Source organism: Macaca nemestrina, chromosome 17, assembly GCF_043159975.1.
Source record: "Macaca nemestrina isolate mMacNem1 chromosome 17, mMacNem.hap1, whole genome shotgun sequence".
NCBI classification, from domain to species: domain Eukaryota; kingdom Metazoa; phylum Chordata; class Mammalia; order Primates; family Cercopithecidae; genus Macaca; species Macaca nemestrina.
In genome coordinates, this window is record NC_092141.1 from 18748403 (window position 1) to 18772339 (window position 23937).

At 41.3% G+C, this 23937-nt stretch overlaps 2 pseudogenes; one reads left to right on the top strand and one right to left on the bottom strand.

Annotated features, from left to right (window-relative positions):
• The first annotated feature begins 13360 nt into the window (after positions 1 to 13360).
• On the top strand, positions 13361 to 17597 carry LOC139359459 (uncharacterized; annotated as a pseudogene).
• A 2420-nt stretch (positions 17598 to 20017) lies between these two features.
• LOC139359461 (uncharacterized) lies at positions 20018 to 23766 on the bottom strand (annotated as a pseudogene).
• Between the last annotated feature and the right edge of the window lie 171 nt (positions 23767 to 23937).

Sequence of the window (23937 nt, forward strand, 5' to 3'; positions counted from 1 at the left end):
AATTTAACAAATATATGTACATTACACTAGTAGGATGTAGCAAAACTCCCATTTAAACCCACATTTCTCCGCAAAGAGCTTAAACTCCTGTTATGTTATACTGATTTGGTACTTATCACTTTTGAGTCTCAGTTTTCTCATCTAGGAAGTATACTACTTCATTTATTCATTAACTCTCAGCCGTTTAATTGTGTGCTGTGTGCTAGGTTATATGGAGGTGCAGGCACAAGGATTAACCAGGAACAAAACAGACTGTGTATGCTGTCAAGGACATAACTTTCCAGTGACAAGAGTCAGACAGGAAATAAATGACTGTAACATGTCATGTGGTGACAAGAACTTTTATGAAAAACGAAGCAGGCTAAAGAAGAGAGGAAGTGTCGTATTGGAAGCACTATTTTATATCATATGTGGAAAATTCTGCTAATGAGACATTTGAATAAAAAGAAGAAGATTCTAGGCAAAAAGTAAGACAAATCTAAGAAGGAGGATGTTCTAGGAAGAACGTGTCCATCAGTGAGGCCAGAGCAAAGTACACAAGGGGAGGATGGTAGACGACAGTTTCAGAGCAATGTCACGAACTAAATAATGCAGGGCCTTGGAAGACATTGTGGTCAGTTACTGTCCAACCAGGAGACTGAAACTGCACAGTAATTTGAATAAAGGAAATTGAACGTAAATAACTGTTAACTATGTCAGGGGATTATCTCTTAAAGCAGGGGTGTCCAATCTTTTGGCTTCCCTTGGCCACATTGGAAGAATTGTCTCCGGCCACACATAAAATACATGAACACTAATGATGGCTAATAAACTAAAAAAACAACAACAAAAAAAATCACAAAAAAAAATAGTGATTTTTTTTGTGTTGTGGGTTTTGTTGTTGTTGTTTTGTTTGTTTGTTTGTTTTTGAGACAGAGTCTCACCCTGTTGCCAGACTGGAGTGCAGTGGCGCGATCTTGACTCACTGCAACCTCCGCCTCCTGGGTTTAAGGGATTCTCCTGCCTCAGCCTCCTGAGTAGCTGGAACTACAGGCACAGGCACAGCCAACATTTGTAGTTTTAGTAGAGACGAGATTTCACCATGTTGGCCAGCATAGTCTCGATCTCTTGACCTCGTGATCTGCCTGCCTCGGCCTCCCAGAGTTCTGGGATTACAGGTGTGAGCCACTGCACCCAGCCTGTTGTTTTGTTTTTTGAGACAGAGTCTTACTCTGTCACCCAGGCTGGAGTATAGTGGCATGATCTCAGCTCACTGCAACCTCTACCTCCAGACTCAATAGATTCTCATGCCTCAGCCTCCCGAGTAGGTGGGATTACAGGCATGTGCCCCCACACCTGGCTAATTTTTGTACTTTTAGTAGAGAGAGATGGGTTTTCACCATGTTGACCAGGCTGGTCTTGAACTCCTGACCTCAAGTGATGTGCCTGCCTCAGCTTCCCAAAGTCCTGGGATTACAGGCATGAACCATTGGGCACCCAGCCAAAAATCTCATAGCGTTTTAAGAAAGTTTACAAATTGGTGTCAGGCCTCATTCAAAGCAGCCCTGGGCTACGGGTTGGACAAACTTGTGAAAGGCCAAGCAAACACACACACAGAATAGGGACAGCAAAATCAGGGAGCTGCCACCGCGCTCTCCAGAGCTTCAGGCAAGCAGTGCAGAAGAAACCAATCTGGAAGAACCCCCTGCATACACCAGAACTGAGCGCTAGACCTCCTTGGAGAGGGTGAGGATGTGGCCTGCTTGATAGCAGAGAATTTTGCTGAGGTGCTACACTGACAAAACACTGGGAAGTTGCTCCCCTAGGTGCTGGCTGTGACCTGCTCTGTCCCCAGAGAGGTGATGGCCACCGTTGGCTGCTGTCCCCCACAAGGCTGTAGTCCCCCACAAGGGCAAGGTAAGAGGAACACTCAGAACTAGAAAGAGCCCCAACCTTCTCCAGCATCCCTCTAGCAGATGCTATAGATGAAGCTTCACACCGTGCCACGGACAAGGCAAAGCCGGCGAGCAGGGTAAAGGGGGAGGTTTGGAACTGATGGTAATCAGCTCAACAGTGCAAGAAAAATGAGTTTTCTTTTGAAAAGACGTTCAACATCACTGATCATTAGAGAAATGCAAATCAAAACCACCATGAGATACCACCTCACACTAGTCAGAGTGGCCATTACTAAAAAGTCAAAAAATAACAGATGCTGACAAGGTTGTGGAGAAAAAAGGAACACTTATGCACTGTTGGTGGGAGTGGAAATTAATTCAGCTACCGTGGAAGACAGTGGTGATTCCTCAAAGACCCAAGACAGAAATACCATTCAATGAAGCAATCCCAGTACCAGTTATATACCCAAAGGAATATAAATAATTTTATTATGAACACACATGCATGTGTATGTTCACTCCAGCACTAGTCACAATAGCAAAGACATGGAATCAACCCAAATGCCCATCAAAGATAGACTGGATAAAGAAAATCTGGTATATATACACCATGGAATACTATGCAGCCATAAAAAAAGAATTGTGATCATGTCCCTTTCAGGGACATGGATGGAGCTGGAGGCCATTATCCTTAGCAAGCTTATAAGTGGGAGCTAAATGATAAGAACACATGGACACATAGAGGGGAATGACAAACACTGGGGCCTTTCGAAGCCTGGAGGGTGGGAGGAGGGAGAAGAGTGGGAAGAAAAACTAGTGGGTACTAAGCTTAATACCTGCATGATGAAAGAATCTATACAACAAGCCCCCATGACACAAGTGTACCTATGGAGCCTGCATATGTACCCTGAACTTAAAAGTTATTTTTTTTAAAAAAAGAAAATATGAGTTTTTCCCTCATTCAAAGAATGTGAGCCAAAGGGTGACATTTTAAATGATATTTTGAAAAATCAGCTAGGTGGCTTCATGGAAAGACAAAAGGAACAAACAATACAAGGAGTAAAAAGCATCTAGAAGGACAGGCTACTACTAATCGAGACCTGAGATGATAGTGGCTCAGTGGAGTGGCAGCAGTAGACCTGTAAGAGATGCTTGGATTCACAATATATTTTAAAAGAATCACCAACACGATCTACTGATGAATTGGTTTGGCGTATGAAAGAAAGTAGTCCCAGAGGATTCCAGATTTCTTATGGAAGAACAGAAGTGACATTTACTAGATGGTAAAGACTGAATAAAAGTGAAAAACTGAGCTTCTCACTTCAAGAAAAACTGACAATATCCTATATATCAGTGATAAAATTTAAAATTTGAATTAAAAACAAGAATTTTGGGAAACTTTATTAACTACTGTGAGCCAGACTGCTGTCGAAACACCTAAAGATCTTTCTGGTTAGGCTGGCAACGATTTAACAAAGCTGTTGTTTATTTGATATTGTATAATGAAATGTGCCAACATTTAAAAGATCGCCTTAACTCCGTGAAACTACGTCTAACGGGTGATATTATAAAATTGGGCATGGGTAAAACTTAATTCAAAGTATAAGATGGAACAACATATTTTAGAGTAAAATTAATCCAACTATTTTTCTCTGTGAGACCAGACTTTTTTCATACACTTGTTTAAACTCAATAACATAATTTAACAGATTAAATGTGGAGTTAAATATGATAATCCAGCTATAATCTATTAAATCAGATATTAAAGAGCTTAATAAAACTAATCACTCTTCACATGAATTTCCATTTTCTTTAATTTTTCATGCAAATGTGTTACTTATGTTAACACATAATGAGTTTGTCATCATTGCTTTGAGTCAACTCATAAGCTTCGTCCACATTATCAGACTCAATTTTAATACGGTAAATACCTACACATATAATGAAGATAAATTAAATCACTTTGAGGTCCCCAATAATTTTTAAGATTTTAAAGAGTTCCTGATGCCAAAAAGTTTGAAAACTTGTCTTTATTCTTTTGTACTGTAATTTTTATTCCATTTTCAAGACTACATACTTGCTCTCCAGGAAGACTCAAGTTGAAAAAAGATTGAAGGCCGGCGCGGTGGCTCAAGCCTGTAATCCCAGCACTTTGGGAGGCCGAGACGGGTGGATCACGAGGTCAGGAGATGGAGACTATCCTGGCGAACACAGTGAAACCCCGTCTCTACTAAAACTACAAAAAAAAAAACTAGCCTGGCGAGGTGGCGGGCGCCTGTGGTCCCAGCTCCTTGGGAGGCTGAGGCAGGAGAATGGCGTGAACCCGGGAGGCGGAGCTTGCAGTGAGCTGAGATCCGGCCACTGCACTCCAGCCTGGGCGACAGAGCGAGACTCCGTCTCAAAAAAAAGAAAAAAGATTGAAAACTAACCATCAACTCAATACAGAGACCATTACTAAATCAGTAAAAATATGTATCTCTCTTTTAAAATTTGTGTCATGTTTGACTAGAAGAACGTTACTTACATTATCGATCGTATTTTTTTCTCTTAACCTCGGAATCTGGAAATTCAGAGGTTAGATGGACCCTTACCAACTCTTTCAAATTTTATTTATGTCATCAAGGGCTACCAAGGATTACGTTTATCCACAAATTTAAAGAAAGAAATGATAGAAACACAATATTTGTCCCTTGGGAACTATGGGTTTAAGTTCTTAAAGGAAATGTCTAGTTGTTTTAATGTAAATAAGAATTTTCTTTTTTCTGCTAGGAGGTATAGTATTCCACCTTGTACTACTCATGTTACTTGGCTTTCATGAATTTCTGTCCTTCCCTATTTTCAGAGCACATGCATTTCCTAACATCATCATATTTCCACCGCATCTATCTGCTAAGCTTTCCCTAACTCATAAAATAACATAATGCCTTGGAAATGAGAGCAAAAAACATGGACTGCTCCAAGTCAACAAGGTCAACCTTCATTCTTAATTTAAATTTCAGACTGTAATCATGTGCAAAAAATATGAATATACTGCTTATGAAACTAGGCCTCATAAAACTTAAAAATTAACACCAGATGGCCATGGATAGCCCCTCAATGTTCCCGGAACTCAAACAGAAAAACAATTCCAGGAATGTACATCAGGGGGTCCAGCCCTAAACAGTTCTAGGAAAATATCGCATGAGGTCCAGCCCTAAACCATACCAGAAAAGAAACCCATAAGGTCAAGCCCCGACCAATCAGAACCAGACACCTTGCTCAGGCCATAGCCAGACCCAATCATCTTGCGCCTTAAGCTTTGTTCGAACTTCACGCCAAAAGCTGTGTTTGAACTTATGTTTGCCTATATAAACAGCCTGTAATAAGCGTTCGGGGTCCCAGGGCCAACTTAGAGCTTGGGACCCTAGCGCGCTAGCAATAAATAACTCTCTGCTGTGAATCTCGTGTCGGTGATCCTTCGCGGCGACCCCTGCCCAGGAGGGAATCGAGAGTTCGGTTCCAACACTTAAATGAATTAATCATCTATAAATTTAATACTCAGATCAAAATAATTTTGAAATTAACATCCATAAATTCAATACCCAGATCAAGTATCCTCAACAGTCTAGAATTTCCCATCAGCCATTTCCCCGATCACAATTTACTCTCAATAGTAGTCGCTGTGAAATCTCCTACCACTTTCTCAGGTGCTTTTTGTCTTGCCTGCTTTTTGTTGCCTTTTCTCGGCATTTCTTGCCTTTTTTTGATGCATGTAGATTTTCTTAAACATTCATTTTTTCATTTTATTCCCTTTGTTTGGAATTTATACACTCTTACTCTCCTGTTAGTAATTTACTAGAAATTACAATATATTTTTGACTTATGAAAAGTTATAGTTATTAATACTTTTACCATTATTCTGGAAAGTGCAAGGAAGGACCTTAATTCTATTATTCCTTCTTTTTTTTTTTTTTTGATAGAGGCTTGCTGTGTCACCCAGGCTGGAGTGCAAGTGGCTTGATCTCAGCTCGCTGCAACCTCTGCCTCCTGGGTTCAAGCGATTCTCCTGCCTCAGCCTCCCAAGCAGCTGGGACTACAGGCACCCACCACCACGCCCGACTAATTTTTGTATTTTTAGTAGAGATGGGATTTCACTATGTTGGCCAGGCTGGTGTTGAGTTCCTGACCTCATGATCCACCCGCCTCAGCCTCCCAAAGTGCTGGGATTATAGGCCTGTGCCACCGTGCCCAGCCCTGTTATCCCTTCTCATATGTACTTGTACTTGTGTGTGAATTGGCTCTGTGTTGTGTATTTAATACCCCCAAGGCATTGCTGATTTAGTCCAATTGTGTATTGGCAAGATATCTGCCACTTTTGCTGCTCTCCGTTCATCACTGAATCCTTGAAAATATTTATTTGTGATCATTTTGCCTTTTCTTCTTTCTCAATAAACACTCTTTAGAATTTCTTTTAGGGTCTATCTGCCAATAAAAAAAGAATCTGTCAGTTTTTACTCATCGGAACATGTTTTAATGTTATCTTTATTTTTAAAAGATACTTTTGTTGTGTAGGGAAGTTTTTTTTTTTTTTTTTTTTTTTTGAGACGGAGTCTCGCTCTGTCGCCCAGGCTGGAGTGCAGTGGCTGGATCTCAGCTCACTGCAAGCTCCGCTTCCCGGGTTTACGCCATTCTCCTGCCTCAGCCTCCCGAGTAGCTGGGACTACAGGCGCCCGCCACCTCGCCCGGCTAGTTTTTTGTATTTTTAGTAGAGACGGGGTTTCACCATGTTAGCCAGGATGGTCTCGATCTCCTGACCTTGTGATCCGCCCATCTTGGCCTCCCAAAGTGCTGGGATTACAGGCTTGAGCCACCGCGCCCAGCCGTGTAGGGAAGTTTTGACTAGCGGTATCTTACATCACAGTGAAGCTCTACTAATTTCTACTTGTTTCTTGGTTTTCTGCAGCTTCATTACCAGGAGTTTGTCTTTCTGAAATTGCAGGTTATTACATTTCATGAATTTTAGAAAATTCTCAGCAATTGGGTCCTTAAATATTTTTCTGTCCTGTTCTTATTTTCATCTCTTTTCTTCAGTGTATATTAGATTTTATTATTAAATATCCTCAGTGACTCTTCAACTCTTGTATCCATATATCTTTATGAATGTATGTATAAACATGCACATTTTTTTCTGGTTAGTTTCTTATAATACCGATTATAATTCACTGCTTCTTTACTCAGTTGTGTCTCATTTGCTGTTAAACTCATTTATTGAGTCACCTTTTTCTTCCTCACATTTTTTAGTCTTAGAATTTTTGTGTTTTTTTTACCCTATCTGTCACTTTCAGTTTCTACTTTCTTCTTGAAGTTTCCAGGCTTGACCTGATGTCTTTGAATATAGTAATTCTAGTTGCTTTGACACATTTTTTTTTCTTTTTCTTTGGCGTCTGTTTATTTTTTCTCAGTGTCTTTTTTTCTTCATGACCCTCATATCTTTTAGCAAACGTACAAAATACAGTGTGTGAACAACCGGTTTTGACTGTCTTTAGAGGTCCGAATAATGTTTCCTTTCTCCAATGATTGCTATTGGCTCATGCCAGAAGGATAAGGACAGTCAAGTCCTGAATTACTTTCATAAAAATTTGGAGTTGGAACCTTTTTGGGGCACTCAGGTGGAGAGCAGTCAGCCTGCTGTGGTGACTGGGTGAATTCTGGTTCCTTCTCAGTGCTTTAATGCACCAGCAGCCGTTAATATCCATGACAAAACTGGGGGCCTCTGCAAGAACAGCAGAGGTTTAACACAACCTGGTAGATATCCCATCTGAAGTAACAAATGGCTCCAGGGCAAAGCACCTCTTATTTCTCTAGATGCTGTTTCTCTCCAAATCTCAGCCTGACAATTCTTGGCTTTGCATTAACTCAGTTAGTGTTTAAAAAAATTAAATTATTACCTCCAATTTGTTTTATTTTATTTATTTATTTGTGATGGAGTCTTGCTGTCACCCAGGCTGGAGTGCAGTGGCACAATCTCAGCTCACTGCTGTGGGGAAAAGAAAGAGAGATCAGCCTGTTACTGTGTCTATATAGAAAGAAGTAGACATAAGAGACTCCATTTTGTTCTGTATTTGAGATGCTGTTAATCTGTGACCCTACCCCCAACCTTGTCCTTGCAAGAGACATGTGTTGTAGTGACTCAAGGTTTAATGGATTTTGGGCTGTGCAGGATGTGTCTTTGTTAAACAAGTGTCTGAAGGCAGCTTGCTGGTTAAAAATCCTGCCCATCCCTGGGCAATGGAACATCTCGGTGTGAGACCCGATTGTATGCTCTGTTTACTGAGATAGGAGAAAACCGCCTTACGGCATAAGGTGGGACTTGCTGGCGCAATGCTGCTAAAAGGTTTATGGAGATGTTTGCATATGCATATCAAGGCACAGCATTTTCTTTTGAACTTATTCATGTCACAGAGATCTTTATCCATATGTCTTACTGCTAATTTTCTCCCTAAAATGATCCTATTGTCCTGCCACTCCCTTATCTTTAAGATGGTAAAGATAATTATCAATAAATACTAAGGGAACTCAGAGACCAGTGCCGGCGTAGGTCCTCTGTAAGCTGAGGCCCGGTCCCCTAGGCCCACTTTTTCTTTCTCTATACTTTGTCTCTGTGTCTCATTTTTTTTTTTCAAGTCTCTCGTTCCACCTCGCCCACAGGTGTGGAGGGGCAGGCCACCCCTTCAACTGCAACCTCTGCCTCTGAGAATCAAGGGATTCTCCTGCCTCAACTTCCCAAGTAGCTGTGACTGCAGGCGCATGCCACTACTAATTTTTGTATTTTTAGTAGAAACGGGGTTTCACCATGTTAGCTAGGCTGGTCTCGACCTCCTGACCTCAGTGATGCACCCGCCTCGGCCTCCCAAAGTGCTTGGATTATAGGCATGGATCACTGTGCCTGGCCCTGATTTGTTTTAAAATGTTGTTTTACATACAAAAACTAACTTAAAATATTCTAGGATACCTGGTCTGTCTTATCAGAAGCATAAATCTGACATTTATTCCTCATAAAAAATGGTATTTGAAATTTTCTTTCATTTGTGATGCTTTGTTGTTGCCTTATCTTATAAAAATGTTCTTATGTCTGATAATACTGTTTTGACGAATAATTTTTTCTTTGTACCATTCTTGAAATTTTATATTGTAAATGGTTAGATTAAAAGAATTAAGAACTATTTTAAACTAGTGTTACAAAGCAGTGCTTACCAAGGACCTGTGTGTTAAAAAGAGAAATGGCAATATTTGGGAAAATGTCTGTGCACGCACCTAATTTGAATGTATGCTATACTGCAAATAAAATGTCTCTATTTATAAATGTCTTATTTTTTGTCGTAGCGCAGAATGGAGTGGAGAAGAAACAAAGATACCTGTAACTGGTGTCATCAATCACTTGTAAACACCAGCCTCCAAATTATCTGTTATTAATTGTTGGTACTGAGAGTTCACAGTGAAATAGAGCAATCAGAAAACATGGGCAAATAAAATTATTAAAAATTATTAAAGTCTCTATGATGTGCCATGTTCTGAATGGGCAGTTTCTGAGTGTCTGGGCGATCTGTACAAGAAAGAGAGCTGTTATTTCGTCAAGGACACATGCATTTTTCAGTCTAGAAGAATGTCATCATTTTCTTGAAGTCATTGCAGTGTTCCTACTCTGTATCAAACAGCAAATATCTCTGATTCCTAAGTCAACACCGTAGTTTTTATTTGATTTTTTCCAAGTGAATAAAATGAAAAATGAAATGTTGTGTCACAGTCCAAAACACTGCTGATATATGCAATAGTTGAGATGATAGAACATGATTTTACAACTCCAAACTTAAAATACCTATCCAAGCAGTTGCATCCCTGAAAAACTATTATATTGTCTGATAAAAGACTCTCTCTCATGATAGGAAGTTTTTCTAGAGTTTTCTAGAAATAGAGACAGAGATTAAATTTTATGTGGCCCCAAGAAAAGGAATCAGAATTGAGTATTGTCAGTGATTGCTTATGGGTTTGAGAATTAAGGGGAAAAAGGCCCCTCCCCACAGGTACTAAGTTACATAACCGTGGGTGCCATGGAACTAATTTGACATATTGAAAGAATTTTCCATAATCATTCAGTATTTTGTCTATGACAAATCAAAATATAACTATCAAATTCATACCTATGTAAGTTACAAGTCAAATCTTATTTTAAAAACCATTCAAACTCTGGAGATTTATCTTAACAGTGACAAAGAAATTGACTGGGAAGTAGTATTGTTAACCATCCAATTGACTCTTTGACCTAAGAATACTGTTAAGGATATATATTTAATTTCTATTGAAACAAAAGAGCATAGTTGTTTATATCATGTAGTTATAGTTTTGATTTTTTAAATAATTCAACCAAAACCATCAATCCTGAAGTATCAAACTCCAGTGACTTCAGCAATTCTGCTTTTGAGTTCAGTGATTTGGTAACAAATGTAAGTAAAATATTAATAATTTCATGGTAACTCTCTCCATTTTTTTCAGAATTAAAACAACAATACATTTTACCTTTGCTGATTATTAAGGAATGTCCTCAGTATCATCTAATATTTATGTTCTTTGCAAATGCAAGCACTGAACACTGATATTTTAAATAACATTATCTTGTTTTTAAAAATCATGTATCTTTCATGCATCCTTAACCATCTGATCAATGATCGGAACAGGGGAAAGTGAGTGAGTATCACTGGGATTCTCTCAGAGAGTCACATTTAATTGGCTGGGCCCAAGGCCTTTGAATTTCTATCTAGAATCTTCTGAGATTAACGTACAAGTAATCACTCGGTATAAAAGCAGCTTAAAATACTGGACATAGCTTCAGTATCAGAACACTTTCAACTACAGTGTGACGTGCACAATTGCTTTGTTTTTCTTGAACATTTTCTCTCTTCCACTTGGTTAAAAATTTAGCAGATTGTGCTTTTCTGGAGAAAAAAATGTTGGAAACCAAATTTTATTTACAAAATAAAGTGATTTAGGCACAGATACATTTTGAACCTAATTCTACAGTACATGTTTCACAACAAATTTCCTTGTATTAGTGGTAGGTCATTTCACACACAGAGCAAGATCGAGCACTGCAGAATACAGCTAATTTTGCTAATGTATCACAATTACAGAAATACCTGTGCTAAATAAACAACCTTGTTCTGTTTTCATGAAAATGAATAGTGTTCAATAACCCTCAAAATATTTTATTTCATGCTGATTCACATTTCTTCTAACCCTTTTTTCTGTGACGTTGCTTCCACAACAACATAGAATGTTTTTAAAGAGGCAAATGTAGTTTTTTTCATATATCTTTTTCAGATACTGTCTTTCTTAAGAAAGCAGGTGACTTGCAGTTATTACCATGCGCGTTCTTTCTTTTTTGGCAAAAGGATATAATTTGTTTTAAAAAGCCAATCCCAATACTGTCCTATGTGTATATAGAGTGGCCATGCTGTTAAATTTGCACAGAGACTGTCAGTGACTGAGAATGACTCAAATTGCAACTTCCTGTTTTAGTGTTGCAAAGATTGCCTATGCCTGATGCTGTGTTAAATATCCAAAGCTTGCATGGAGGGAACTAACAATGGACCTTTTCACTGGGTGGTGGTGCGCATTCGTGCTTCCAGAATCTTTATCCACGTTACTTCATAGTAAAATAACAACACAAAAACAAAACACAAACCGCCTGATCTCCAAGAGCTTTTTAAAACCAAAACCACCATGTGAGACTTAATAATCAAAGATTACAAAATTAGTATAGTACACATTAGATATGGATCACATATCTGCAGTTAAGTCATGGTAAGTCTAGTAAATATCCAGATGGTAACATCTATTTAAGAGCAGCATTGATAATTATATATGAGGAGGTCATGTTAGTGTTCCACAACAAATTAAAGAGATGAAGTCCATGAAGTTATCTACGCTACTCTGTATTACAGATGGGAAAATCTTGGGTAATATTCAGTGCGGATACTGACTTGTGTTCCTGACTCAACAGGCGGTGCTCAGACACGTTTAACCCACTGTCTGATAGTATGAATGAACGTGTGCTGTAAGTGAACCCCTTTTGGGCATGAGGTTAATTATTTTTTCTATAAGTACATTTAAATCATTTTGTTTTCCAGGTGTAAATGAAACCTTCAATTTGATTGAATAAAATACAAGACGTGCTACAACCATGCCCGGCTAATTTTTGTGTATTTTTGTACAGCCAGGGTTTCACCATGTTGCCCAGGCTGGTCTGGGACTCCTGAGTTCAAGCCATCCACGTGCCTTGGCCTCCCAAACTGCTAGGGTTACATGTGCGAGCCACTGCACCTGTCCTAAAATATAGATTTTGCTTCATTTCTACACTTGATGTTCTGGTACAGACATTTGCTTGGAAATACAATATAGTTAGCTGAAGACCTTTCACGGGAAATAAGATATCAGTAGGTATTCCAGGATTTTAAACTAGAATACAAAACAAGAAAATTTTTTTAAAAACTATGGGATAATATAAAATATATTTATATCTTTACATTTAACTGCTTATTTTACAAGCAATTAACGCCAATTAATCTATGTCAAGTTCACCTGTATTAGTACACATAAACTTCTATGAAGTTCTACAATGCCAAATAAAAAAGCAACATTTAGGTTTAACGTGTATTTTATGTAGGCATAATGCAACACCAGCATTACAGGATTGCACCGACAAATTCTCTTGACTCTAAGCATGATGTTAAAAAGACTAAGGCAATTCAACTTTTTGGGTTTTTTACATTAAAGAAACCTAAATTTGTATGAGTGAATTAATTAAATTGAATTACATTTTCTTATAGGCTTATCAGTTTATCCTATCTTTGCTAAAATAATATGCACTGCCCCACAAAATGAATGCCGTATTCACAGTCATGTTTCAGCCACAATCTTAAAGATTTGGGGAAACAAATGCAGTCTAAAATCAGAGATTCCATGTTCAATGCCAAAGGTACACACCTCTATTTTTTCCCCAATGAGCCTCTAGGAAAAGTCTTTGAATTACATATTAAAGTGCACTTCAAGGAAAAGTGATGTTTTTGTTTACAGCTGGTGAACAGCATGCAATTTGACAGCACTGTCACTTAACAATCCGAGACTGCTCTGGATCTAAGTACTAAAAATGACCCACACTGCAATCGCAAAATATTTGGAAGTGGGACTTCATTGAACAAAGTTAGGCCGGGACTCTAAAGCAGCACTTGCTTCCTTTGCTCCAAGACGACGTTTAAACGTTAGTATCACTTCTGTTTCTTTTTCCCCCAAACTCTTCTCCTACGCTGTCTTCTCCCCCACCACCTTCTCCCACCGTCTTTCCCCGCTTCCCTTCTCCCTCCCTCCGCCCTCCCCTCTTCTCCCAGCAGTGTCCTCTCTCTCAGTCCGTCTCTCTGCCTTTTTCTTCCCGTCTCCCCACCTCGTTCCGTTTCATGCTCTTTTCTCCATCGATCTTTTTCCCCTCTCCGTCTCTTTCCCTAACGTCGTCTTCGCCACTTTCTCCTCCCTTCTTCTTCCCCCCATCCTGTCCTCTTCCCTTCTCTCTTCCCACCCTTTTCTTTCCCTGTCCCTCTCCCCATTCCAACCGTCTTCTTCCCCACCTTCTGCCCTTTCCCTCCCCTCTCCTTCCCGACCCTTCTCCTTTCCCACCTTTCCCTTCCCCACCTTTTTGTCACCTTTTTTCCCCTCTCCTTCCTCAACGTCTTCTCCCCTCCTTCTTCCCCACCGCAGTCTTCCCGCATCCTCTGCTGCCCTCTCCCCACCGTCTTCTTCCCGCACCTTCTTGTCCCCCGCAGTTTTTTTCCCCTTCCCCTCCGTTTTCTTCCCCTGTCTCTCCGCCTCCTCGCAGCACCGGTTCCTGTGGCGGCAGCTTTTCCTCCCATCTCCCTCTCCCCACGGCCTCCCCCACCCTCCTCTCCACTCGCTCGCTTCCCCTCTTTCTCCACCTTCCCGCCGCTCCCTCTCCTCCCCTCCCCCCCCCATCGTCTTCTCCCGGCCTATTACCCCCAACCGTTTTCTTCCCATGTCTTCCCACCTCCTCGCAGCAGCGTCTGTCTGCCGCAGTCTTCTCACCACCCTCTTCTCCTCTCCCCATCGTCTTCTTTCCCAGCCTTTTATTCCCACCGTCTTCTTCCGCCTCCATCTCCCCACCTTCTCGCAGCAGCGTCTTCCTGCCGCGCTTTTCTCTCCTCTCACCCCCTTCTTCCCGCGCCGTCTTCTCCCTTCACCGTCTTCTCCAGGCGCCTTCCCCACAACTGTTTCCCCCCCACCGTTTTCTCCTCCTCAAACCGTTTTCTTCCCATGTCCTCCCACCTTCTCGCAGCAGCGTCTGTCTGCTGCAGTGTTCTTCCCACTCTCTTCTCTCCCTCTCCCCATCCTCTTTTTTCCCAGCCTCTTATTCCCCACCGTTTTCTTCCCTTCCCCACCATTTGATTCCCGTTTCCATCTCCCCACCTTCTCGCAGCAGCGACTTCCTGCCGCGCTTTTCTCTCCCCGCACCCTCTTCTCCCCTCTTCCTCTCCCCACCGTCTTCTCCCCCGATCGTCTTCTCACTCCCTTCTCCGAGCTCTCCCACTGCCTTTCACCTAGAAGTCCTCTACGCGTGCGCGCGCCAGTGTTCCTACGCCCGATGTGTCTCTGCGCCCAGGCAGACCCTGAGCTGGGCCCCTGAGCTCCGCCCCCGCAGCCTGCTGGAGACCCCGGAGAGTCGCTGCTTGTGCCCCCGCCCCCGCCCCCGCCGCTGCCTCAGAACTGAACAGTGTTGGCTGCGGGCGGAAGACAGTGGGGCCCAGAAGACTGCGGGGAGAGGGGGAGGAGGGGACGGAGAGGGTGGGAAAGACCTTGGAAAGTGGGAGCTGGGAGAAGGAGGAGAATAAGACTGGGGAGTAAGGAGAAAGTGCAGGGAGAAGACAGTGTGGTAGAGAAGAAGGTGGAGGAAAACGCTGAGGAGAGGGAGAAAGGAGGGTGGAAAAGAAGACGGAGAGGACGAGGCCGGGCGCGGTGGCTCATGCCTGTAATCCCAGCACTTTGGGAGGCTGAGGCAGGCAGATCACAAGGTCAGGAGAACTCAGTCTCTACTAAAAATACAGAAATTAGCCGGGCGTGGTGGTGGATGCCTGTAATCTCAGCTACTCCAGAGGCTGAGGCAGGAGAGTCGCTTGAACCAGGGAGGCGGAGGTTGCAGTGAGCTGAGACCGCACCATTGGACAGCCTGGATGACAGAGCAAGACTCCATCTCAAAAAAAGAAAGAAAAAACAATACAGTGGGAGAGGGCGAGGGGAAGAAGATAGTGGGAAAGAAGACCACTGAGACAGGGAGAAGAGGTGGGGAGAGCTCTGTTGTTTCACTGAACATTCCTCAAAGTTGAAATGTTCTCATAAGTTCTGTATTTTCGACTTTTGCTCTTCGGGTTGGTATATTCTTTTCTTCCTCCGTCTCTCCTTAATTTTTTTCAACACCAAGTTATAACTCCAAAGAATTTCTATTTTCCAATGTTTTTCTTTCTTCTAACAACATTCCTAAGGCTGGTAACACTTTACAATGTTGCAAAGCTCTGAATCCTATTTCCTGTCATCTTTTCATGCTTTCCCACTGAGGTATCAGGAGATATTCATCCTATTACTTTGTTTACACTAGGAACATTTCAGCTTGGCTAGACCTGTTTTCTACTTGATTTTTTTCAACTTCAAGCTTGACAAACCCCAATGTGCTCCTTTACCAATTGTTTCTGTCTCAGGAATTGGTTTCTTGTTGCACTGTGGTACACATGAAGCCATATACCCTTTTCAGCTCGTTATCCCCAGAATGCGTTTGTACGTTATTGACACAGAATAGACACCTAATAAATACTTCTAAATTTTTATTGTTCTTCCTTGTCACAAAACAGCAATCACTTTTTTAAACATGATGTACATGCCCTTCTATCATCTGCCTATCATTTGCCTATCACATTTTATTTCTTCCCACTCCCCCATTTGTTACCCACGCTGTTGCCATTCAGAACTACTTAGAGCTCTGTCAACTGTCCATGCTATTTTATAATAATCATTGCTAATGAAAAGGAGCTTTATAGCAGAGGCAGAACTCATTTTTTTTTTTTTTTTTTTTTTTTTTGAGACGGAGTCTCACGCTGTTGCCCAGGCTGGAGTGCAGTGGCGCGATCTCGGCTCACTGCAAGCTCCGCCTCCCGGGTTCACGCCATTCTCCTGCCTCAGCCTCCTGAGTAGCTGGGACTACAGGCGCCCGCCACCGCGCCCGGCTAATTTTTTGTATTTTTAGTAGAGACGGGGTTTCACTGTGGTCTCGATCTCCTGACCTTGTGATCCGCCCACCTCGGCCTCCCAAAGTGCTGGGATTACAGGCTTGAGCCACCGCGCCCGGCCAGAACTCATTATTTTCTAAAAATTACATGCATATCTCCCATGCAAGTAGTGTCCCGCAGAAAGTCATGTCCACCTGGAACCCAAGAATGTTAAGCTATTTGGAAACAGGGTCTCTGCAGATACACTTGATGAAGACGAGGTCACAATGCATTAGGGTGGGCCGTAAAGCCAATGGCTGTGTCCTTACAGAAAGGCCATGGGAACCTATAGAGACCTACAGGGAAGATGGCCATGAGACAAGGGAGGCAGAGTCTGGAGTTATGCTGCCTACAGTCACGGAATGCCGAGGACAGCTGGAAACCACCAGAAGCTAAGAAGGAGATTTTTACCTGAAAGCCTCCCAAAGAAATCAATCATACACCTCCCTTTTGAATTTCTGGCCTCATGACCTGTGAAAAAATAACTCTCTATTGTCTTAAGCCACTCCGTTTGTGGTCATTTGTTCTGTTCCTAGCCTCAGGAAACTAATACAGCATGCTAAGGGAAAAGAATAAAATGCTACATAAAATGTCGTTTTACTTTTTAAAACTACTATTGACAGTAAATGAGTATTCTTCCAAGATTCATATGCAGAACATATATGCAGCCCAGAACATTTTTGGAGACCCATGGCATAAATGATATGATCAATAAAATACAAATATTAACCTGCCAAGAGAATTATTTTTTCTTTTGCAGTATTTAAAGGTAATAAGCAGAGGTCATGAGCCCTATAAAAATCTACTCATTTGTTGTCACTTGATACTTATGATCCATTGACATATTTAGGTTTTTAATTCTTTGTACAGATTATGGTCGGTCTTGCACTCTAATTTTACTGCACAACAAAATTTTTATTTATCATATATCTTAAGTTGTTTCTTAAATGTAAGTAACTTTGCACTTGAAAATAGAAGACTTCTGTCCACGTTCTCATAACAGCTTCTAGTTAATAAAAACCTAACTTCATTTTCCTTTTATGTATAGATTATAAGTAAAATCGACATTTAAAATGTAAAATCTGTTCCACAATTTCTATTGGTATTGTATGTAGTATAACATAAAATTTGTCTTATTTTTCCCTCACTCATTGACAACTTAAGTAAATTTTTTAAACCAAGAAACTCTTTTCACATACCAGGCCCAGTGATTGGAATTGAGTATTCAGTATTGAACAGAGGAAAGACGTTTCTTGTCATTAAGCTCATATTCTACGTTATAAACATTTTTCCTGTGAAATTACTGGAATGTTTTCAAGCAATACTGAATTGTGTTCTTATAATCATCTATCTCCATTTATTGTCAAGAATGAAGAAAATTTTGAAGCATACAATTCAATGCAATGATATATATATATATATATATTTTTTTTTTTTTTGAGATGTAGTTTCGCGCTTGCTACCCAAGCTGGAGTGCAGTAGCACGATCTTGGCTCACTGCAACCTCCGCCTCCTGGGTTCAGTTAATTCTCCTGTCTCAGCCTCCTGAGTAGCTGGGATTACAGGCATGCGCCACCAGGACTGGCTTATTTCTTGTTTACTAGAGACAGGGTTTCACCAGGTTGTCCAGGCTAGTCTCAAACTCCTGACCTTAGATGATCCACCTGTCTCAGCCTCCCAAAGTGCTGGCATTACAGGCATGAGTCACTGCGCCTGGTCCAATGCAATGATTTGGTAGTTATTTTGCTGGTTTTAAAATGACCTGAGTGAAATATAGTGCTTATAGCAATTCCCCATCTGTCATTCATTTCGTCTACTAATCTGCTCTACGTTAACATTATTTCTTTTTATTAAATGTCTTGGGATAAAAAAAGATATTTTGTAGTTATACTCAAGCTTCAAATACAGTATCATTATCCATAAAACACTAAATGTATGTAAAGCTTATATAAAATTTAAAGAATAATTGTGACACTAAAGTAATCCAGAGGGATATATAAAGGTATTTTCGAAGCCCAAAAAATAAGAATCAAAAAATACACGAAGAATTGAAAATGAAAAAAGAAGCTGAGAAAAATTTTAAAAATAGGACATTTATAGCAATGAGTTATTTTGATGCATGACAGAAATTATCAACTAATTATAAAGATGTCACAGACAGTAAAATATAAATGAAAAATAAGCAATTGCTTGTATACCACTAAATTTTGTGGAAGCTTGCCAGATAGGAATGCCAAATGTATAGGAAATGAAATAAAAATTAAAATGTGATCTTGTAGAAATTAATATAATCTAGAAATCAAAAGACAAGGTAAAAAAGTAAAATGATAAAATTATGGAAGAAGGTGAAACATTTGAGAAAGATAAATAAGCAGTTACCTAATTAAAAGACAAATGAATAGTCTATCATATTTTGGTCATGTTTTCATAAGTTATTTTTAATGAAATATTATTACTTTCTCTTGAAAAGGACCAGAGTTATGTTTTGACCCCTTGCATAATTTGTATGACATCAGGAATGTAGCAGAGTATTAAAAAAAAAAGCATGTTTACTTGAATTGAAAAAATGAACCACAAATATTTCAGGGAAGTGGCATGGAAATTGAATGAATGGTCTACATAAAGCCAGAGCCATTTCAACCAGGAAGCAAAACTGTCTTGCTGACAGCTGGGTTAGATATATAAATCACAAGTAGAGAAGTTTAACATGGCAATATTAAAGCCTACTTTGAACATTGTGGAGTGATTGGCACATAGTAATTTATTGAAAAATCTGTATTTATAGCCATTCGTAAAGGAGTTAAAGGAAAATATATCATTTATATATTTTATGTATTTATATATTCAGTGGCCTTTACTATAAAGCATTGAAATAAAAACAGTAACAATGATCCTAATCATTTGATGAGATATTTATATAAAATATTTATAAAAGGATAATAGAAAAATAGAATTGATATTCTTGTAAAACTCAAACACTGAAAAAGATAATCTGGTGATCAAAATAAATAATAACCATGGCCACTATATTTTTAAAAAGAAAATAACAAATGTTGTCCAGACCGTGGAGAAATTGAAACCCCTGTACACTGTTGGAAGAGATTTAAAGTGGTGCAGATTCTATGCAAAACAGTATGTCAGTTCCTCAACACTTAAAAGCAGAATTACTGTATAATCCAGCAATTCCACTTCTGGATACATACCGAGTAAACCTGAAAATAGGGTCTAAAAGAGATAGTTCTACACTCATGTTCAAAGCAGCATTGTTCACAATAGCCAGACAGTAGAAGCAACCTAAGCGTCCATCAATGAATGATTGTATAAGCAAAATGTGATGCACGTTTTGGCACACAGTAAAATATTATTCATCCCCAAAATGGAAGGAATTCTCATGTATGCTACAGCATAGATGAACCCTGACTACATTATGCTAAATGAAATAAGCCATTTACAAAGGGCAAACACTGTATAATTTTATTTTTTATTTTTATTTTTATTTTATTTTATTTTTTTTTGAGATGGAGTCTCGCTCTGTAGCCCAGGCTGGAGTGCAGTGGCCGGATCTCAGCTCACTGCAAGCTCCGCCTCCCGGGTTCACGCCATTCTCCGGCCTCAGCCTCCCGAGTAGCTGGGACTACAGGCGCTGCCACCTCGCCCGGCTATTTTTTGTATTTCTTAGTAGAGACGGGGTTTCACCGTGTTAGCCAGGATGGTCTCGATCTCCTGACCTCGTGATCCGCCCATCTCGGCCTCCCAAAGTGCTGGGATTACAGGCTTGAGCCACCGCGCCCGGCCTATAATTTTATTTATATGTAGTATCTCAAGTGGGCAAACTCCTAGAAACGGAAAATAGAATGATAGTTACTAGGGGGGTGGGGTAGGAGAAATTGGGAGTTGTTTAATGGGTACACAGTTTCACTTTTGCAAGATGAAAAAGTTGTGGAAATTGGATTTACAACAATGTGACTATACTAAATACTGAAATGTATACTTAAAAATGGTTGAGAGGGTAAAAATGGTATGTTCATTTGTGATAAAATTAAATCAATTTAACAATAAAATATAAACAAATGAATCAATAAATCTGTCTACATATTAATTCACTGTGGAGCCACTCAAATATAAATTGTTATGAGACCCAAAGCCAGGTAAAATGGATTATATATATATATAAGTGTTATATATACATATCATTGTAAGTTTTGTATATACATATAATTTTAAGTTTTGCACTAACGTCACAACAATGTGTGAGCCAGGCTTAGAGCATGTCTGTGTGTGATTCTAAATCTTCTATGCTCCATATCAGTGCTTTTGTTGTGGACCTTTTCTTTTGTGGTTTCCTCACTGTTGTTGGTTCTGTGTTTGGATTTCTTTTTTTAAAGTGAAAATAACTTTTTATTAAGGTAATGATTATTCATGGTTATTTGGTAATTTCAAAGAACTGGAAAGCTTTTCTTTTTAAAACTCAGAAAAAAATCCATTTCCATGTACAAATATTTCCTATTCACTCCATGACAGCAGTCTAGTGAAACTTTAATAACAATGGTTTTGCCTAGCACTTATCTTCTGAAACCTATTTAAACTAAGCATATATGTTTTGATTTGCAACACTTTGTAATTTGGATCACATCTCTGATATAGCAGAAATTTTTAATGCCTTCCCCAAACTCATTGCCCATTTACTTGAAAATTTGCCTTTTTTTCTGTTTAAGCCTCTGTACTCTTCCTATGGTGATGTAAATCATAATTCCATGCTGGATCACAGAGTGTGGGGTCGCTCAGTCCTATACATGCCGTCATAATCAATCCCTGTGCTTAGAGATGGGAACATGAACTCATCCGGACCAGGAGGTGCATGAAGATTATGGGAAAGAAAATTCTGTTGATATTTTCTTTTTTTCCTTGCATCTTTGAAATAATTTATTGTTCACTTTTGCACACACGCATCATGAGTTCAGGACATGTGCAGCCTGGGGCCTGCTCCCTGCTGCAGCATTTCCAAGGCCCCAGAGTGGACCGAGGAGAGGACATGGGCACGTCTTTCCATCTGTGCTTTTTTTTTTTTTGAGACGGAGTCTTGCTCTGTCACCCAGGCTGGAGTTCAGTGACACGATCTTGGCTCACTGCAACCTCCGTCTCCCAGGTTCAAGCAATTCTCCTGCCTCAGTCTCCTGTCTCAGCCTCCAGAGTAGCTGAGATTACAGGCGCGTGCCACCACGCCCGGGTTCCAGGTGGACATGACTTTCTGACACTATTCAACATGGGAGATATGCATGTGTTTTTTAGAAAACAGTGAGTTCTGCCTATGCTTTAAAGCTCCTTTTCTTTTCATTAGCAATGATTATTATAAAATAGCATGGAGACTTGACAGAGCTCTAAGTAGTTCGGAATGGCCACAGAGTGGGAAACAAATGGGGGAGTGGGAAGAAATAAAATGTGATAGGCAAATGATAGGCAGATGATAGAAGGGCATGTATCATGCTAAAAAAAAAAGTGATTGCTGTTTTGTGACAAGCAAGAACAATAAAAATTTAGAAATATTTATTAGGTGTCTATTCTGTGTCAATAACGTATAAAAACATTCTGAGGATAATGAGCTGAAAAAGGTATATGGCTTCATGTGTACCACAGTGCAACAAGAAACCAATTCCTGAGATAGAAACAATTGGTAAAGGAGCATATTGGGGCTTGTCAAGCTTGAAGTTGAAAAAAATCAAGTAGAAAACAGGTCTAGCCAAGCTGAAATGTTCCTAGTGTAAACAAAATAATGGGATGAAAATCTGCTGATATCTCAATGGGAAAGCATGAAGAGATGACAGGAAATAGGATTCACAGCCTTGCAACACTGTAAAGTGCTACCAGCGTTAGGAATGTTCTTAGAAGAAAAACATTAGAAAATAAAAAGAAAAACATTAGAAAATAAAAAGAGAAAGGTCTTTGGAGTTACAACTTGGTGTTGAATAAAATTAAGGAGAGACGGAGGAAGAATATACCAACCCGAAGAGCAAAAGTTGAAAATACAGAACTTATGAGAGCATTTTAACTTTAATTGAAGAATATTCAGTGAAACAACAGCGCTCTCTCCACCTCTTCTCCCTGTCTCGGTGGTCTTCTTTCCCACTATCTTCTTCCCCTCGCCCTCTCCCCACTGTATTTTTTTTTTCTTTTTTTGAGATGGCGTCTTGCTCTGTCATCCAGGCTGGAGTGCAGTGGTGCGGCCTCAGCTCACTGCAACCTTCGCCTTCCGGGTTCAAGCGATTCTTCTGCCTCAGCCTCTGGCATAGCTGGGATTACAGACGGTCGCCACCACGCCCGGCTAATTTTTGTATTTTTAGTAGAGACTGGGTTTCAGCATGCTGGCCAGGCAGGTCTCGAACTCCTGACCTTGTGATCCGCCCGTCTCAGCCTCCCAAAGTGCTAGGATTACAGGCGTGAGCCACCGCACCCGGCTTGGTCCTCACGGTTTTTTTTCCCACCGTCCTTCTCCGTCTCCTCACCGTTTTGCTCCATTGTCTTCCCTACCACACTGTCTTCTCCCTGCACTTTCTCCCCACAGTCTTCTTCCCCGAACCTTCTTCTCCCCCCTCTCACTTTCCAAGGTCTTTCCCACCCTCTCCGTCCCCTCCTCCCCCTCTCCCCGCAGTCTTCTGGGCCCCACTGTCTTCCGCCCGCAGCCAACACTGTTCAGTTCTGAGGTAGCGGCGGGGGCGGCGACAGCCGCGGTGGCACAGGCAGCGACTCTCCGGGGTCTCCAGCAGGGTGCTGGCGCGGAGCTCAGGGGCCCAGCTCACGGGTCTACCTGGGCGCAGAGACACACCGGGCGCAGGGACACAGGCGCGCGCACGCGTGGAGGGCTTCTAAGTGAAAGGCAGTGGGAGAGCGCGGAGAAGGGAGTGGGCGAGAAGACGAAGACCGTGGGGAGAGGAAGCGGCGAGAAGAGGGTGCGGGGAGAGAAAAGCGCGGCAGGAAGTCGTTGCTGCGAGAAGGTGGGGAGACGGAAATGGGCAGAGAATGGTGGGGAGGGGAAGAAGACGGTGGAGAATAAGACGCTGGTAATAAAGAGGATGGGGAGAGGGAGAGAAGAGAGTGGGAAGAAGACCGCCCCAGACAGAGGCTGCTGCGAGAAGGTGGGAGGACATGGGAAGAAAACGGTTTCAGGGGAAGAAAACGGTGGGGGCGGGGCGCGGGAAACGGTTGTGGGGAAGGCGCCTGGAGAAGACGGTGAAGGGAGAAGACAGTGCGGGGAGAAGGTGGGGAGAGAACACGGTGGGGAGAAGAAGAAGGAAGAAGGGGATGCGGGGAGAGAAAAGCGCGGCAAGAAGACGCTACTGCAAGAAGAAGGTGGGGAGATGGAGGCGGAAGAAGACGGTGGAGAATAAGATCTTGGCTAGGAAAGAAGACGATGGGGAGAGGAGAAGAGGGCGGTGAGAAGACCGCGGCAGACAGACGCTGCTGCATGCGGGTGGGAAGACATGGGAAGAAAACGGTGCGGGGTGAGGAAGAAAACGGTTGCAGTAATAGGCCGGGAGAAGACGGTGAGGAGAGGGAGGGGGAGGGGAGAAGAGGGAGCGGCGGGAAGACGCTGCTGCGGGAATAGGCGGGAAGGTGGAGAGGGGAAGCGAGCGGGTGGAGAGCAGGGTGGGGGAGGCCGTGGGGAGAGGGACATGGGAGGAAAAGATGCCGCCACAGGAACCGGTGCTGCGAGG